The 19,901-nt window shown below is 36.0% G+C and overlaps 1 protein-coding gene across 10 annotated transcripts in view; it reads left to right on the top strand.

Annotated features, from left to right (window-relative positions):
* SNTG1 (syntrophin gamma 1) overlaps positions 1 to 19,901 on the top strand; it is a 325,126-nt gene that overhangs the window by 91,159 nt on the left and 214,066 nt on the right. The gene's annotated exons all lie outside the window — the stretch shown is intronic.

Below are 19,901 nucleotides of genomic sequence, written 5' to 3'. Positions count from 1 at the left end.
AACAAACAAAAAACTCTTTGCCGACTGCTTCTGTGTTATCTGTATTACTACAGTATGATTGCAGGTACGCCTGCAGTTCATGCCTCCAGCATATCATTAGGCTACTGGTTATTTCCAAATGCTGACTCCTGCATTTTATTATTAGTAGCATGTTCAAAAATGATGTATTCCTTTGGTTTCAGTGAACTACATGATACATAAATGAAGGGCAAGTAAAAGGGAGAAAATAACTGTATCAGTGATGAAATTAGGTTCTCAGAAGTGCTGAGAGAAGATCTTTATAAATGTGGTGTGTTGGTTTAATTTACCATCATGGTTGCGTTCGTTGTTAAATATTTCTGTTTCGTACTTCGTTTAAAATAACTGTAATACCTTCAAATGCAGAGATTTTCTTTGCTAAAAGGTCATAGCACTACTTGTAGTTCCCAAGCACAGAAGCTTTTTTAAATTTCCAACTTACACTTGAGGCTTTGTAATCATGAATTATAACGTATTATTGTATCCTGATGTTTCTAAGTGTTCATTGCTGTATTCTTCAGAAGTTGCTGGACTTACAAGCCCTCTGTGTTAGCAAACAGCTGTTTAGTTGTTGCCAGGCTTCCAAAAACGCTTTGGCTTGTGTAGTTAACACTTTCTCAAGCTATAATTACGGACAATTTAGGGTTATAGATCAAGTGCTATTCCTTAAGCTTGTATAGATAAGTCTCCTCTGTTCTGGAATGGGGATTCTTACATTTCTTTCATGTAAGCCATGCCACTTGTTCTAAGTGCCACAGGGCAGACTTTGATGCATCTAATTTTCTAGAGTATGTATATACACATTCCTAAATTGATGTGTTTCCTGTATTATTTGTGTCGCATTAGACAGGTCAAAAATAGCAGTGAATACAGAAATCTACATTTAACTTAAATTGTATCAAGCTGTTTAGAAGTAAGAAAATTCAAATTATAATTACAAAGGCTCTGTGTTCTCCTGCTATAATCATAATCTTTTGTTCAAGAAAGGCTTAGATGTTGTACTATGGGGCATGGTTTAGATGGGAAATAGTATAGTAGGTGATGTAGAAGTAGATGGTCTTGGAGGTTTTTTCCAGTTTAAATGAATATTAAAGTTAGGAGAAAGAAAGGATAATAAAGAACAAAGCAGTGAACCTCTGAAAGTGAGAAAAAAAAAAAAATAAATCAAGCAACACTGCCTGAGAATGTTGTCTGTTGCTTTTCTTCTTCTGTGCTTTTAGTAATTGTAAATGAAATTATGTTTCTTGTATGCATAATCACTGGAAAAAAATGTGCAATTTGTGAAGCAGCTCTCTTTCATTTTCCTTGGACTTAACTTTATGACTTTGAATTTGGACAATTGGTTAACTCTTTCTACCCAGTAAATCTAGTTTATAATGTTCTTTCTTAGACTAACTGAAATTTTCTGTAAATTGGAATACACTTCTTAAATGTGATCTAAGCTCTGAAACTGTAATAGTTCAGTTTCAAGTATTCAAGCAATATCTTTAGGTTATGGAGGTTTATGGACTGATAATATCTCATAATTCCGCTTATTGTTCTGGAATAAACTAGCATTCCTATTTAAGTAAGTGCTAAAGTTGCAACAGGAGCAGATAAAAACCTGTGAACGTAAATAAACCGTAATTTATTTTTCCACCTTTTGTTGTTCCCTGGTAGAGTTAAAAACCACACTAATAAGGGTTCAGAATTCACAGCATAGGATTCATTAGAGTTGGAATTATTACAGAGGAAAAATTCTCACTGGCTTTTGCGTGTGGTAGCTGGCATTGTAAGATGAACAGAAAAACGAGTTACGTGGTTTGATTTCAAACTGGGGTTTAACCTGACATGTCTGATCAAACCTATTCAGGAAATAATTAGAAGAAATGAATTTCTTTTTCTCTAGAAATCTTCTTTAAATAATATGTTAATCGCAAACTGACTGGTTAGGTATGGAGACATAGAATAAAGAACACACAGAACTAAATTAATGCTTTGTGGAAGAACAATCTTTACTGTTAAATACACTTACGTTGAATTAGATTGAACATAAGCTGTGAATAATGATTAAAGCTGTTTAATGAACTAATGATTTATTATGAAGGTGAGTAAATTAATCATTTAAGTATTCAAGCTCTGTTCTAACCAGGAGCGTCAAAGTGAAATTTTTGGAAACCATTCTTAATCTGTGTTAAATTTCTCACTTCTGTGAAATCATCTGAAATTGATCTGAAAAACAAATGAAAACAACTAACTGAAAATATAAAAATGGTATCAACTCTAGGACAGGGAACTTCAATGTGTAGGTTTATGTAGTGTGTGAATTGAAACTGAGGTATGCACATCTACGCTACTTATGTTCTCTTTATGAAGCCTGATTATTATTTTTTTAATCATAACCAAGTACATTAGGCTTCACAGAGAGAAATAACTTAAAGACAAAGTTAAACAGATTATATCGGTGCCAAAAGACAAAGTTGCAGTAGAACTCTTGAACGTTATTTTTCATCTGTTCTACATAATAATTCTGCAATGGAAAATCTTTTTGCCTGTCACTCTTCATGCAAACCAAGCATGAAAATAGTGTATAGATTTGAGTGGGAATATTACAAAAGACATTCCTAAATTTCATGTTTCCAAATCTTGATCTGCAAGGTAAGAGTTCAACCCAGTTTCATTCAGGGGAAAAAAAAATAAAAATCATAAAAGGAAGAAGGCTTCATATATGGAAATGAGAAACTCGGCTGGTCAAGTCAAAATGATATTTTTAAAGGGAAATGGGCTACCTACTGCTGAAGTGTAGTTTTGATCAGCTCAGAAGTAACGTTTATACAATGGGAATGTATGTCTTTAACAATTTGTTAGACCCTGTTATCATAGAATCACAGAGAGGCTGAAATTGGATGGGACCTCTGGAGATCATCTTGTCCAGCTCGCTGCTCTGAAGTAATACCACCTGCAACAGGCTGCCCCAGATCGAGATTTATCTACTACGTTTGTTCTTATGCCTTTATGTTTTAGAATATGAGATTAAGCTCTCAGCCGTTACTTCATTCTGCCTCTTGGTTCATAGCTATGATTAGTTAATATAGACAGGTGGGCACAAATTAGCATGAAGAATGAACAACAGTAATTTTTCCTTGTCACTCCAAACATACTGGCAAAGGAAGGATTAGCCTTTTTTTAGATTTTTGCTGCTGCTTCATATATCTTCAATATTAAGCTTTAAAAATATGCTTTAGGAATCCAGTGCTAGAAAACAAGTTGGGAGTACTGTAATATGCATAAACATAATGCAAGTCTGATGTGAAGCACTATCTGCTAGCTTTGTTTATTATGAACTGAATTTGTTGTTTATGTATTTTAGCTGTGTTTGTATCTTTAACAATACTTAAATGTCTTCCTGTCATGTTATAGAATCTTATCATGCTTGTGCTTGATATGATTAGCACCCTCTCCACAGTAGGAATCTATGGTCTGAGATATCAAGTAGAGAGTTTGGCCACTGAGGGTATCTTTTCCCACGGAAGCATTATTCCTGGTACACTTAAAATGAATTGCCTTCTGAACAGTTCACAGCATGAAAATTCAGAATCAAAGGGCCTCTGCTTCAGGGCTTGACCATTATTAGGATATTTCATCATATGTCAGCCGTTAGATAGCATGTAAAAAGACAAGATCTTATAAATCCAAATGTGATTAAAACAAAGTGTTTGAGGAGTTCTCTTGAGCTTCATGAAACTACACCATTCATAAAGCTAAATGTGCAAGCACTGGAAAATGGGCAAATAATTTTAAAAGAACAAATAGAGTAAATACAACAAAGTAGCTTTCTGAAAAGTATTGGATTTAAATTATGAAATTGCTTTATATTTCCACAAAACTTGATTGACTGATTCATGATGTTTCCTAAATATTTTCTTGTTATTGTGAACATTTAAGAAAACTGACTGTATGCTCTAAATCAAAATACAGTAAGTGGTTTGGCCTTTCCATTTATGATTTAGAAATGTCTGGTTTGCATTTGTGTGAGAATCATAGATTATAACCCAGGGTATAAAAGAATTGATAAAATGAAATTTTGGTTCTAGGACACAGATTCACATACTTGACTCGTATCAGTACTTTGTTTTGTTTGGGACTGTGAGAAGCACTGACTTGAGTGCCTTGTCTATGATCACATCCTTGACAGTTCTCTTTTTTACTGATCAACTGTTTGTACTGCAGTGAGAATTTATTCTGCTAAGCTTTCTGCTATTTATAAAATTGCAGTCCCTCTGGATATCCTATGATGCGTACATTTATCTGTGGAGAATTCTCTCCTGATTTTACAATTTGTGCTGGACAGTTACGTTTTTGAAGTTGAGTCAAAATATGCATGCCACATTGGCTCATCTTAATCTTAAATTGAGATTCATTTAGCTCCAGGTTATGTGTCTTTCAGGGGAAAAAATGAAACAGCGATGTTGTTATACAATATGGAAAGTTCTTGGAATGTGGAACATTCTGAGAAGTACATTTTTAATGCCGTCTCTGTTACTAACTTGTGATGATTTTGAACATAATTATCTTGATTTTGCTATAAAATGACATTCTTTAGGAATTTTGAGTCTAAGTCTTAGGAGTTGAGTATATATATATATATATATATATATATATATATATATATATATATATATATATATATATATATTTTACAGTTTAGATAATGAGAATAATTTAAAAACTGACCTCAAAGTAAAAAAGGTTGCTTGTCAAATATGTTTAAAAGATTTAGAAACTTATTGACTCCACCAGTGTACTACTACTACACTGTAATACTTGTAACTCAGCTTTGTTGTTTCAGTTGAACAGAGTTTGGGTAAATGCCTGAAAACTGAAAGAATGTGAAACTGAAAGTATTATAAATGAAAGCTACTGTTTGAACATGAAAAAGTATTTGTTTAGATTGTTTAGTCTGGAGGTGAACTCGTTGCACTCTACAACTTCCTGAAGGGAGGTTGTGGTGAAGATGGATTTGGCCTCTTCTCCCAGGCAACTAACAGGACTTGAGAAATGGCCACAAGTTGTACCAGAGAAGGTTTAGGTTAGACATAAGGAAAAACCTTTTCTCCCATAGAGTGGTCAGGCACTGGAATGGCTGCCCAGGGAGGTGGTGGAGTTGCCGTCCCTGGCAGTGTTCAAGAGGCATCTGGATGAGGAGTTGCAAGATATGGTTTAGTAGCTTGTGGTAACAATAGTGTTGGGTGGATGGTTAGACTAGATGATCTTGCAGGTCCTTTCCAACCTTGTGATTCTGTGGTTTTATGATATTGTTTTCTGAAATAGCAGCATCTGTATGCGTTTGGTTATTTAGCTGTAGAAATTTTGGTTATTCTGAAGTGAACATCTAAGTGATGTTTAAGAGAGTTTAATCACTTACTGAATGTATTTTTGCCCTTTCAAGTATAGAAATTAAGTTGGCAAAAGGATATGAAATTCATATGGAAATTTCTCTGGAATTCTGGGTATATGGAATTCAATTTAGTAAGAAAATGAGATTTCATTTTACAATTAAATAAGTGATCTGTGTGCATGTATTTTATTCTATGTTTTCTGCATTTGGAACTGGTAGGAAATGCAATATGTATCCCTATGTGTACCTCTAAGAGATATTTTATTTTGATTGCTGTATATCCCTTTGTTTCTTGTGCTAGTTAACCTTATTCCCTTTACCAGTGATCTCACTTAAAACATCTTCCCCCCTGTTGTTGCAAAAAGACCAGTTTGTAGGAATATGTGTGCTGTTTTTTCGTGGCATTGTTTGAAATGCTCATGGATACTTGCTGTAATAAGAATGTGAAGTGCGTCTCTCAGAACCTGGTACCTGGTCTTCAAAATTGTGACTTGAAATAAGGGTTGTATAAAAGCCCGTGTTCATTTTTGAACACTTATTCCTTGAAGTAAACAAAGAATGATACATATAAAAACTGGGGCAGAGGTTTATTTGTGACAGATGGAAGTGAAAATAATGTGTTTAATTTGAAACCTAAGTAAATAGGGAAGCAACTTAGGCTGGATTTATCATTTGGTTCTGTGCTACTGGGAGCTTCCTAGCAATTTTACTTTTTGCTATTCTTTTACCTATTTATGTCACAACTATGCATTTATAAATTTTCTGCTAAGAAACATCTTTTTATAGGTTTAGAAAGTACATGTTATGTGTTAGATACTGTCATAATTTAGATGATATGTTTTGGTTATGTCTTCTCTAAATGCAATTAAGATTGACAAATGAAGTTTGAATGTCTATACAGCTTTTAAGTAAATTAATTTAATAATCTGAAAAATATTTTTGTCTTCGATGAATCATAAGTCAAATTGAGGCATAAAAAAGTATAAATTACATCATAGATCAGAAGAGTATATAATGCGATGAACAAAATGCTTTGATTTTATTTGAGGAAAAAAAGTCTTATAAGAAGGTTGAAGGAAGCTGAATCATAAGTGCTAGAGTTCTGTTCAAGAATGTTCTCCACTTGCTTCTTTTTGGCATAAACTACTGTTTTGTAATTGGTTTTTGCTTTTCCTTTTATGCTGTGCTTATTTGCCTGGGTACTTCATTCACCTTATTCTGTTTGCTTTTCATTCTTCTCCATGAAGCAAACATTATGGAATATAGAAAATTTTCTAACCGTAACCCTAAATACTTTGAGCATTTCCATTGAATTTTTGAGGAGCGTGAAATTGCGTTGTTATTAATTTGCCTGTTAAGAGCTGAACAGAAAAGTCTTGCGTGTCCTTGTGTTTCCGATGAGCAACAGGCCCAGACTGTCCACCAGTGCTGCAGGTTATGAAGAATAGGAAATAATTTGCAACTTCCATGCACAGATGATTCTCCTGTTACCTTGTTTTAGTGCTTTGAACTTTTCTCTTAGGCTCATATTTGAAAATATGGCAGCACTTTCCACCAGGGGCATGAATGGTAATGTTGCTGATAAGGTTGTGTTAAAGGATGTAATTCTCTCTGGTGGCTGTTTAGATCAGATACAGCAAACAGCTTTCATTAGGGTACTGAATGTGTCAGTTTTGAAGGATTCTTTGTATCGTTTGAAAATGAGAAAAACAAGATCTACTTTGTCAAGATAGGAAATGTCATGTTGTGTCTCCGTTGCTGTTTGTATATAAAATAATCAATGGAAGTAGGACCTTCAAAAATGTGAGGGTTATGATTGTCTTGACTATATTATGCCACTAGATTAGAACTTGGATTCTTTTTTTTGGTGTATTTTAGTAATTCAAAAAACAATAATAAAACAAAACTGAAATGAAGAAGTAGATTTCTTTTTTTTTTCTGTTCCCAAAATGTGTCACTTATATAAATCTTATGGAAATATTCACAGAACGAATGAATGCAAAATACTTTTATAGGTATAAAAATAGATAGACAACACAGATTTAAAGAACACATATCTAAAGAACAGTATATACATAAAACCACACACAGTTTGAAAGAGCAATTTTCTGCATAGCAAACTGTAATTAAATCCATTCCTGCATGAATAATTTGCATTTAGTTCTATGGCATGCTGAGTTATAGTACAACATTGCGTACTTTGTGCCTTAAAAGTAATTGATCTCAGACAAGCCCAAAATATATTGTAAAGAGGATTCGTTTCCTTATAATGTAGGCAGCTAAACTGGATGGAGTATTTGAACTTTGGAGAAATTAAAATTTTTCTGTCAACTAAAGGGGAAGCTAACACTACCTTTTAAGTGGTTGAATTATGCTCCGTAAATTCCACCATAAAAGTTCTGTATCAATTTCCTTTGTATCATTCTGCTGACTGATGGTGTATTCATGTGATTGATTACTGAATTGTAAAATTAACTCTCTGTCTTCCAAAATGGAGGCGTGACTTGTTTGTTAATCTCAGGGGACGGAATTGTCACAGCAGTGATGAGAATCTTCAGAAGTAATTCTGCTGGTAAAATGAAACAGTTGAGGTGGCAATTGAGTATATTCTTCTGACTGAAGGGAATGATTGGAATGTCATAGGAATGACAGACTGCTACCAGTAGTAAATTTATCTGAAAGAGCTGAAGAGATGTAGTCTCACCTCTTTATAGTCTAGAAAGATTGTCATGAAAAAAAATCTTTAGAAATATCAGCATTTCTCCATTCTTTGATTTATTTTTTTTTAAGTGTGTTATATAATTATGATATTATAGTAATGAAGACTTGCAGTAGAAACAGATTTTTCTTTATTTGAGAAATAAACTTTGGCTTTAAGTCTGCATTTTTCTTTTTCAGGTGGTTACTGAAGAATCATTCTGTCTGGTATATTCTTACTTTCCTATATGATAGGTAGAATTTGATATGTTATTTCATATATTTTTGCATGAGTAAAGACTCCTTTTCATTCCTTTTTAGAAGTCATTCACTAGTTAATATCATTGCTTGATGTGTGTGATAGAAAGTGTGTATAATTGTTTGTTCTTTGAAAAGACTGAAATCTTTTACTTATAATTTAGCAGTTTTATTAACTTCTTTGGGAAGAAAAATTGCTCCCGTAAGTCTTAGCTTAGCTGAGCAAATCTCCTAACACTGCCATTGACTATTCTTATTCTAATATTCTGCAAATGCTTAGAGTACTTGATTTATCTTGCAGTAGTCTTACTAATCTGCAGAAAGTCATCGAGTGTCCTCTTGCCTCTGAAGTAGGATTATGATAGAAATCTGCTTTTCTTGCTGCAAATCCAATAACAAAACCACTGTTGATTGTTCTGTTTGTATTTATGCCTTCTGGGAACCATCTATATTATACTACCTATCAAGTAATACATATGGTTGTACTTTTGTCTGAGTTATTAATTCATTCCAAACTACATGTTTTTCCTTTCAGCGTTAATAATCTAGTTATCTATATTTTACAGCCACAGTCAAGATAATTACTTTGAGTCTCTGCCATGAAGAGAAATAGTCCTATGCAATGAGGTGACCATGCATAAAGAGAGGGCGTAGATTCCTCTGACATATTTGCTAATGATGTGACATTTAAAGACATCTCAATGTACTGCTGTTACAAGAAGAGTTTTTCCCAACTCTTATTAGGATATACCTGTTGAGAGATGAAATCATTCAGCTCCCAGTTTCTTTTTCTTCAAGCATTATGCATAAAGTTGTTATGCATAAAGTCTGCCCTTTTCTTGGGCAGATCTAAAAACAGGAATGGATTAGTCCTCTTTAATGATAGACATTTGATTGTACTGTGTCCACAGTGCAGCCAGCTGTTCTAGTGCCCCTGCAGCTGGTGGGGAAAGAACATCCTTCAGGGCAGCAAAGGATTGGATGAACTTTGACTGTGCAATAGAGGTTCCTGTCTCTCCGCTTAACATGAAGGGAACAGAAGGTGAAATTCCTGTGGTCCTGTGAGACCATGTGTCCACAGGGTTTTACTTCTGCATCCCTTTCAGTCGGAATTCTTATCAAAACAGTGTTAGTGCTTTCTTCTGAGTCCATGCTCAGAACATGTGCTATTCCTTTCCCATAGCTAATACCCACGTGACTAGGTTCTTAAGTAAAGATAGCATTAATCATCAGTTGCTTTACCATAGGCAGTGTCGGTGTCATCAGTTAGCGCTATACAGAACGCGAAGCAAATCTGTCTTATGTGAGTCAACCTCTTTACAAAGACCAGCAGTACAATGTTTGTGGACATCAGCTATCAGTGGAATAGGCTGCATTCCCAACAGTCACAAAAGAAATTCTTTAAATCAAAAGGAGTAAGTGACAACTAGAATATAACCTGCTCGAGCATCCATATGATACACTTAGGATAGAGAGTCAGTTATGGGCCTTTCCTTAGTAGATAAGGAAATCTAAAATCCCCCAGAAGGGTTTGCACTGCACTCAACCAATTAGCAATGCACAGTTATCATCGTTAACCTTTATTTACTATAGATGTTTATTAACTTGTTTTTGTTACTAGCTACTGTAATGGCTGTAAAGACATCACTGCTGGCCTCAGAAAATTATAGAAAGCAGTGTAAAATAAACCTTGAAGGTAATGGAAAATATTCTCTTTCGTTGAACAAACATCTTACTGAATGAGCAAATTCTTGGTCTCTGGAGTAAATGAAATGTTTTTAATCTCTGTACATCAAGAAGAATTCATTAGTTCTGTGACCAGTTTGAGACAAAAGCTAGTTTGTGACTAGACCAGATTTATCCTGGAGGAAAATGCAACATATGGGAAGACAGAGGAAAATGTGTGTTGTGGGAGGTTCTTTTTATGAAACATGGAGTCACTGTGAGCACTGCCCAGAAAATTGGAATTGATCCAAACACAGTGCATTAATAGATAAACTTTATCTAGCCAGAGATATGACAGACACTGTTGCTACAGTAAGGGATACAGGAAGCAAATCTCATTCTGTACATTGTACCTGGCATAAAATTCTTTGAAAAACTGCTTCATAAAATTAAATTGGATTGTCTTGTATATAGTTAAATTAATTTTAAGAGCCACATGGACCTGGGCAGAAAGTCAGTTTATGCTTCTTTCCCTTTTCTGCTTAAACCTTAGAAATTATTACTGTTTATGTGGTGTCTTCCTCTAATTGTAGAATTATTCCCTAGGTATTAGTCTGTTATCCTATGTTTCTATAGCTAGATAGCTTCTAATTTCAGTTTTAAATAAATGTGAATTAGTAACAGGATTTAGAATTCTGTACAGATTAGCTAGCAATCTCTTCTGAAATGCACAGGTGAAATCTTATTTCTCTTCTATTATTGATAGACTTCCACGACAAAAGATGAATGAATGTGTGGAAGTAGATTTCTGCTATATTTATGTTATGCTGGGTGCAAGGTGCTAGCAAACTGTTTCTCTTCTACATCATGATAAATCAAAGATGAGATTAGTCCCATCTTACAAAAAAACCCACCTCCTCCTCCACAAAATATAATTAAAAAAAAAAAGCAGAAGAAAAACAGCAACAAAACCAACCTAAAGCATCCCATTCCCATGTGTTGAATTTTAGAATAAAGTAGTAGATGTGTATGAGTTGGTAGCGTAACATTTACATGGAAGTAGTGCAAGTGAGTAGTCAAAGTACAAATTAGAAGCAAAATAATATTTAAATTTCTAAATAAGTGGCAAGTTAAACAACTATAGGGAAGTAGTCCAAGATTACCTTTTTGGGAGAAAAAGAATTAATTTCAGGATTGCTAGGATTACTTAAAATGCTGAATACAAGAAACTGGGAAGAAGTACGGTCAAATATTTCAGAGCATCTTCATTAACAGCTACAATAGTAGCTGGAAAAATAATAAACACTTTCACTTCAGCTTTTAAATAATTAAACTTCAAGTTTTAAAAATTACTGAATCTGAGGATTTCAGTATTTAGACTTAGTAATGTTGTCGTTCAAGACAGATTTACTGGAACTACAGAAAAATGCAAAGAATAGTTTGAAATGGCTTTTTTTTTTTTTTTTTTTTTTTTTTTTAAGTGCTAACAGTAGCTGTTTTAGGATCACAGTTAAAATGAGTGCTTAAATATTTGATTTTGTGTTGTGGCTGAGGAGGTTTTTGGGTCAGAGCACCAGTGTGGCTGAAGGTTTCTCACTCTGATTTAGACAAAGTAAAGTACCTTCTGAGCAAATCAGATTTGGAGTTCAGGTCTAGCACTAGAAGACCAATAGAGTTATATGGAAAGTCATGTCTTTTTTATGAAACTTGTATATAATTTAAAATGTATCACCAATCAAACTGAGAAATTTTAAGTGTTACTAGTAAGTGGAAACTTCTGTTTATACATGAGGAATTTTTTGTGTTGTGAATTCAATTGTAGAATGATGGGTACAGGCATGGAAGACACTTTCTCCATTCACCTCCGGGTATGTTTGTTTTCAGAAATCCTAAGAGAAACTCTTGCTTGTCTAATTATTTGCTTTCTTTTCCCTTATCTTACATGGTATTAACAGCAAGGAACTCAACAGTTTGAAACTACTATATAATGTGTATAATACTCGTTGCAAGCTGGAAAAATGTTTATTATTCCTTACTCAGATTATGCTTTGTGTTATCTTTTTTTTTTTTTTTTTTTTTTTTTGAGGTAACTTTGCAGGTTATTATTCAATGATACTGATAATATATATATAAATACTATTTGAATTGGTAGGCATTGAGGCATTGTTTGTATTGACAGTGACAAAGGCTGCAAGTTCTCTGTATGGCATTCTATTTCATAGGGAAATTACAGTGCGTCAGTATATGTTCTGCTTGTTGGCTTCTTTGTTAGAGAAACTCATTTTGCTTAATGCTGAGAGTGTGCACTGAATTACTAGTTCACACTATTGGAGCAGTACGAGTGCTAAAGTCTCTGTTGCCATGCACTTACCATCTGCAGCTACCTACTGTGGGACCTGAAAGAGATCAGGTTGCTTAGATCAACTGGTAATCCTTGGAGAAAAGCCTAGGAGATTTGATTAACTTCAGGATCCGATCATGATAAGATCAGGAAAGGCCTGGGAAAATGTCTGATAAAGTCAGAAGAGTGTCTTGTAAAACACTACTCACACATGGATATTGACAGTACATTACATATAGAACAACTAACAGTATCTAATCCAGAGGAGGTCAGGTAAACTGGTAAGAGCTTACAATACTTGCCTCTCTATTGACATTTCAGGTAATACATCTCGACAAGAAAAAGCTTTGTACCATTTCCTCTTGGAACCTGACATTTATAGTTAAGATTAGAAACTGACTTGTATTCCTATTTTAAGAGAATAGTAACCAAATAGTAGATATTACTGTGCAATAGCATGAAGTAAAGCTAAGCTTTTGAGTGCAGGTGTGTTGTCATTTTTTATTTTCCAGGAAAATAAAAAGCTAATGTACTCAGTTAAAGCTCCTGGTTTTGAAAGCATTTGTTTTTCCATTTACATGGAACTTTCCATTCCATGTACACGAGTATTTATGATCAAGCCTCACTTCTGTGTACTTTGCAGGCCCATGCAGAAGCTCTCTAGATTTACACTGTTTAATGCTTCTGCTTGTTGCATACTGTAGTGCAGGTGGAAAGATGTTGGGCCCCTTCTTATTTTTTTATTTTTTTTTTTACTTTGACTTTGACCACCTCAAATAGGCTTTTGGGTGCCATCTCTCTGTATTGTTTCTTTGAGTCCAGGTTTTGGTTGCTAACTTTGATTCGATTTCCTGTATGTCTTAGGATAATTAATTGCATATTCTCTAAGAAGTCTAAATGTATTTTTTCAAAATCTCACCTTATCTCAGTTTCTCTCCGTGTTACCATCTAAGCGTGTAATTATTTTGCTTATTTTGAAATATTCAAGCGTCTTACGTGTGCACAGAGACCACTTTGGTGATATGTTTTACTGTTTCAGAAACAAGAAATAATTGGCATATTCTCACATCAGTTTACAGTACCAAAGAAAAATAATTTGCTGTATCTTGAACTAACTGTAGATGTTTCCTTACTAATAATGTAAGTTGTCCATAGAAGTTTTTATAAGGTGGTGTTTAGATTTGTCAGACGCTTCATTGTGTTTTGTGACAAAGAAATGTTCCTTTGAAAGAAACAATTAATTTTATAATATATTTAAGCAGTTTATTTTTCTTTTTATTAGGTTTCCTATTAATCTGTTCTAAGATGCTCATATAATAGTTCTGTTAAAAGCAGATGTATTGATGAAGTTAACTTTGGGCTAATCTCTAAATATAATCATAGTTTTATGCACTGAAAGCTGCTATCTTCATTTACTAAATATATTTTTCCTTTTCTACATATTCCTCTGTTATACTGACAGATAGTTTATGTGACTTCACCATGCTATGAATTAGTTATGAACTGTTTTTATGACTATAGAAACATCAGAGATTACTCTGGTTGAAAACAGGCTATGAGTTAATATTAGGGTTTCCTGAGATCTTTGAAATTACAACAACTATTTTTTTTTTTTTTGGTACAATGAAGACCATGGAGTTTACATTGTGGGTGGGCATTTGGCTTGTATGATGTGAGCAATGCGTATGATAGTTGCTTTATGTTCTGCCTTGATTTGTTCAGTATGCCATTGCCACTCTGCTTGTTTATCCTGCTCATGAAATAGTCATTTATTCTCCCAAAATCCAGACAGGATTCAGTTCAAGTGGATTGATATACACATAAATGGCAGGAGGGAAGAAAAAAAAAGAAAGCTTTGAAGATGGAGTTTGGAAATCCTATTTGGTGTAAGACAGATATGAGTTGTGCACCAGTCCTTCTTTCAGCTTGTTTGATTTTTGTATACAAAAAGCAAATACTTAGTTATCTCAGAGGTCCAAAGCAGAAAACAGCATACTTAGGATAAATAAAATTGGATTTGGTGAGAAAATCAATAATGTGAGACGTGCAGTTGAGCTTATTAAACTAGAAGCTTAGCCAGCTGAATTCTGAATTTACAGTAAAAGGATACAAAATATATATAAAACTCAAGTGATATATTTTAAAATAAGTAATGCTTCAGTCCTCAAATGTCATCACATCAGGAGCTTTCTCAAAGCTTGATTTTCATTTATTAAAAGTGAGAAGTTTGAGCCAAAGTGTAACTTCCTTGCATCATTTATTGCTTACTTTCAGACCCCTGATTTGTGGAACATCCTACTGGAGAGATGGATTTTAGTTTTCTAGAAAGATCTAGGGAGTGATTTTAATGAGAAACATAAATTTGCTGAACAAAGGTTTGATGTAAATCTAACTTGTTCATCTAATTTTGTAGATTTATTCCAAGTATTTATTTAAAATATGTTAATGTACATCAGAGTATTTGAAGTACAGAGTGTTCTCTAGTAGAGATATTTAATAGCTGCTAACTGTATCTGGTTCCCAATCAGGAAAGCTGTATTCCAGCAATTATTTAAAAAGATCTAAGTAATTAATTTCCTAGGTAATACTTCAGCAAAATTGTGGATTTGAGAACTTCCAGAATTCCTTTGCAACAGGCACAGTTAACATCTTGTTGGTTTTTTTTTTTTTTTTTTTTTTTCCTATGTGAACCAACAATAGTTTCTGAAAGTCTGTTCCCTCCCACTGATTGTAAAGGTTTTGTTTATTTGTATTGTATCTTTCTCCATGGCATTGTATCTTATTAGCCACTTTCCAGTGCTGCTTTTAGGAGTGCACCAAGTATAGTAAATTGAAGTAAATTTTGTCTGGATAGTGAAGTATAGCAAATCATGAAGTATGCAAGCCATTGATGTGACAGTGGGAAGAACACCGTTTTCAGTCATGTAAACAAGCTCGTCAAACATTTTTCCTCCTTCCTATAGTATTTATACCCTTTCCTAGCAATAGAGGTGGCTTCTTTATTCTACAACTGTGATATTATAAAGCTTACATTCCTCCTCCGTTTTATTGAGGAAGTTCTGTCTGTTCTGATTCACCATGATTCCTATCAAACTGACGTTGCAATTTGTTTGAAATTGTGTGCTGTGTTTAGATACCTGAGGTTGTTACATGAGGATTAGATACACAGCTTGTTCTGAAGAATTCAGAAGGCTAGAGAACAGCATTTTAGTCTGCTCAAGAATGTCTTAATGTCTACTGTAATCTCAATATCTGCCATTTGTACTGAGTTCATGTAGTCCACTTTTCTCAAACATATGATTCAGCATTATAGGTCTTAATTATTTTCTCTAAAGGTCTGTGCACCACTTTCTTTTACTGTTCTATTAGTGCTCTTTCCTACTATTACAGCTTCACTCTCCCATTAAATTAATGCTTGGCTCTTGTTCAACAATGTAGCAATTGTAGCAATGATAGATCAGGTTTGTTAGCAGTAGCTTAGGAGAATAAATGCGGTTTCTTCATGTGAATAATCTTTTAAAATTTTGCAGAGGTATAAATCTAATACCCAGAAAGATTCTTTCCTCCTCCTCCTCTTTTTATTACCTGCCTTTGCCTTTAATTCCATATGCTTTTTGTCAATCCATTCTTTATATCTTCACAATCCTTCAGTCAATACAATTACTCCTTTTTATTTCTTTTCTTATTTTTTCCTTCATTTTATCATTTCATATTTCTTTTATTTGCATTGAAAAATATTTTAAGAGTTTATATTCCATATAATATTATCTTTTTTCATAAATTGCCTGTGGTCTTCACCTAAATAACAACAATAAGCTTTTTTTTCTTTTATTCACTTGCTAACTTTGTCTTCTGTCTTTGCCTTTGAATTCTTTTAGTGTAAATAAAAGGTGCCTGTGCTGCTCCTCCACTGGCACTGGTTCTAGAATGTCTGCAACGTGTCCTCCATCTACTTTGCACTATAGTAACATATTTACTTCTTAATGTAGATTTCTCTGTTCTCTTTTGCTGTTTCTGCTTTCCCTGACTACAAGAATGACATTGAGGCCCTGGAGCATGTCCAAAAAAGAGCAATGAAGCCGGTAATGGGTCTGGAGCACAGAAGTCTTATGTGGAGCAGCTGAGGGGGAACAGGACTTCTAACAGGACTTCTTCAGTCTGGAGAAGAGAAAGCTCAAGGGAGATGGTTTTTGGAGACTGTAGGTTGTAGTTGTTAAAGGAAGTTGTAGTGATGTGGGAGTCATCCTCTTCTCTCATGTCAGTAGTGCTAGGACAAGAGGCTTAAGGACAAGAGGACCTTAAGCTGCTCCAGGGGAGGTTCACACCAGTGTGTACAGCATGAACAACAAACAAGAGGAACTTTCAAGCCACTGTGTAACAGGCAAACTATGACTTAGTTGCCATTACAGGAAAAAGGTGGGATTGTTCCCACAGCTGGAGTTTTGCAGTGGATGGCTATAAGGTCTTCAGAAGGGATAGGTGAGGAAGGAGGAGTGGTGGCATGGCTCTTTAGGTTAGAGTGGGTTTTAATGTTGTTGGGCTTGTGGCTGGGAATGATAAGATTGAGTCTCTGTGGGTAAGAATCAGGGGAGGGCCAACAAGGTGGACATCCTGTTGGGGTCTATTATAGGCCGCCTAGTCAGGATAAAGAGATGGATAAGGCATTCTGTAGGCAGTTGGCAGAGGTTGCGTGATTACCAGCTCTTGTTCTCATGCAGGACTTTGGCTTCCCTGATATATGTTGGAAATACAGTACAGCACAGAAGAAGTGGTGTAGGAAGTTTGTGGAGTGTATGGAAGATAGCTGGTAAGAGAGTCTACCAGGAAAGGTGCTAAACCTGCTGTTTACAAACAGCAGGATTGATGGGAAATGTGGAGGTTGGGATCTGTCTTGGATGGAGTGACCATGAAACAGTAGAATTCTTGGTGAAGTCAAGAGAGGGGACAGCAAAACTGCTACCTTGGACTTCCAGAGGGTAGGCTTTGAACTGTTCAGGACCCTGACAGGGAGAGTCTCTTTGAATTCAATCCTGAATAGTAAAAGGATCCAGGAAGATTTGGTCACTCCTCAAGAAGGAAGTCTTAAAGGTGCAGGAGCAGGCTATCCCACTGTTCTGTAAAAGGAGCCGGTGGAGAAGAAGACTGTTGTGGATGACCAGGGAGTTCTTCCTGAGGCTCCATGAGAAAAAGAGAATCTTCCTGTGAAAGAAGGGTTGGAGAACTTGAGGACAGTACAAAGAAGTTCTTAGGATGTACGGGGAGAAAATTAGAAAAGCAAAAACCCAGCTTGAACTCAACTTGGATGTAGGGGTAAAAGAGAATAATAAATATATAAATATATAAAAATATATTTTTACAAATACATGAAAAGTAAGAGGAGGACTAAGGAGAATCTCCATCCCTTACTGGATGCAGTGAGAAATGTGATCTCTGAGGATAAGTAAAAGGCAGATGTTCTCAATGCCTTATTTACATCTGTCTTTCAAAACCAGACCAGATGTCCTCAGGGTACTCTACCCCCTGACCTGGAAGTCCAGGATGGGGAGCAGAATAAACCACCCACAATTCAGATGGAAACAGAGATCTGCTTCTCCACCTGGACTGTCACAAGTCCATTGGACCAGATGGAATTTACCCAAGGATGATGAAAGAGATGGTGGAGGTGATTGCCAAGTCACTTTCTATCATCTATCAGCATTCCTGGTTGACTGGAGAAGTCCCAGAGGGTTGGAGGCTTGCCAGTGTGACTCCCATGAAAAAGAAAGATCATAAGGAGGTTCTGGGGAACTTACAGGCCTGTCAGCCTGACCTCTGTACCAGGAAGGGTTACGGAGCAGATCATCCTGAGGGAGATCACATGGAATGTGCAGGGAAACGGGTTGGGCTCAGCCAGCATGGGTTTGTGAAAGGTGGGTTCTGTTTGACCAACCTGATCTCTTTTTATGTTTGAGAGATCTGCCTGGTTGATGAGGAAAGGTTATTAAGTCTATCTGGACTTCACCAAAGCCTTTGACTTTGTCTCCCACGGTATTCTTCTGGAGAAGCTGGCAGCCTGTGGCTTGGATAGGTACACTTTGCTGGGTAAAGAACTGGCTGGATGGCAGGGCTCAGAGAGTGGTGGAGGTCAGGAGAGATGATGTTCCCCAGCGGTTGGTGTTTGTCCCTGTCCAGTATCTTTTTTGATGATCTGGATGAAGGCATTGAGTACACCCTCAGTAAGTCTGCACATGATACCAATTTTGGAGGAAGTGTCACTCTGTGGATCTGCAGAGTGATCTGAACAGGCTGGATAGCTGGGCTGAGGCCAGTGGGGATGAAGATCAGCAAGACTAATGCTGGATCCTACACTTCGGCCTCAACAACCTCAGACAGCACCATAGGCTTGGGGCATAGTGGCAGGAAGACTGTGTGGAGGAAGTAGACCTGGGGGTATTGGTCAGTGGTTGGCTGGATATGAGCCCAGCGGTCTGCCCAGGTAACCAGGAAGGCCAATGTCTTCCTGTCTTGTATTAGAAATAGTGTTGCCAGCAGGAGCAGGGAAGTGATGATCTTAGCTCTGGTGAGGCTGCACCTTGAGTACTGCATTCAGTTTTGGGATTCTCACCACAAGAAAGACATTGAGGCCCCGGAGCATGTTCAGAGAAGGGCAGTGAAGCTGTTGTGGAGTCTGGAGCATGAGCCTTATGAGGAGCAGCTGAGGGACCTGGGGTTATTTAGAGTGGAGAAGGCTCACGGTGACCTTATTGGTCTCAACAACTACGTGAAGAGAAGTTGTGGTGAGGTGAGGGTCATCCTCTTCCTGTGTAACTAGTGATAGGACTAGAGGGAATGGCATCAAGTTGTGCCAGGGGAGATTCAGGTTGTATGTTTGGAAATACTTGTCCAAAGGAGCGGTCAGGTGTTGGAACAGGCAGCCCAGGGAGGTGGTGGAGTCACCACCCTTGGAGGTGCTCAGAAGCATGTAGATGTGGCTCTGAGGGATATGGTAAATGGACATAGTGGGGATGGGCTGATGTTTGGACTAGGTGATCTCAGAGGCCTTTTCCAACCTTAATGATTCTATGCTGTCTCAAGTGTCTTTGACATAGTACACCTTTCTCATTCCTCGATCAGTCTCTCTCTTTTCTTCCATTTGTCAACTCTCCATTTCTTTCCTGTTTCAGTATTTTTCATTTTAATTAATTTATTTTTGTTTTTTATTTATTTTACTTATTTCCTACTACTTTTTCAATTTCTCCCTTTGTACTGATGCCTATTGTCTTCCTTCTATACTCATATATCCACTCAGAGAGTTTCAGTTCTCTAGTCTAACAAAAATGCTACTTTTGAAAGTCATTTTCCTCCAACCACATAACTCTCTCTTTAAATACTTTTGTGTTCTTTCTTTTACTATCTGAGGCAACTCTCTTCTCTTTCCATTCCAAACTGTTTTATACTTTCGTATCTGCTGACCTCTGCTTCACACTAAATATCTTCTAATTATTTATTGCTTCTCTGTTGTTTTAACTCCCTCTGTTGGATTAAGATTTTTCTCTACCTATTCTG

Source organism: Lagopus muta, chromosome 3 (genome assembly GCF_023343835.1).
Source record: "Lagopus muta isolate bLagMut1 chromosome 3, bLagMut1 primary, whole genome shotgun sequence".
NCBI lineage: Eukaryota > Metazoa > Chordata > Aves > Galliformes > Phasianidae > Lagopus > Lagopus muta.
Note: the sequence above shows the minus strand (reverse complement) of the source record. Positions and strands in the feature narration are given on the sequence as shown.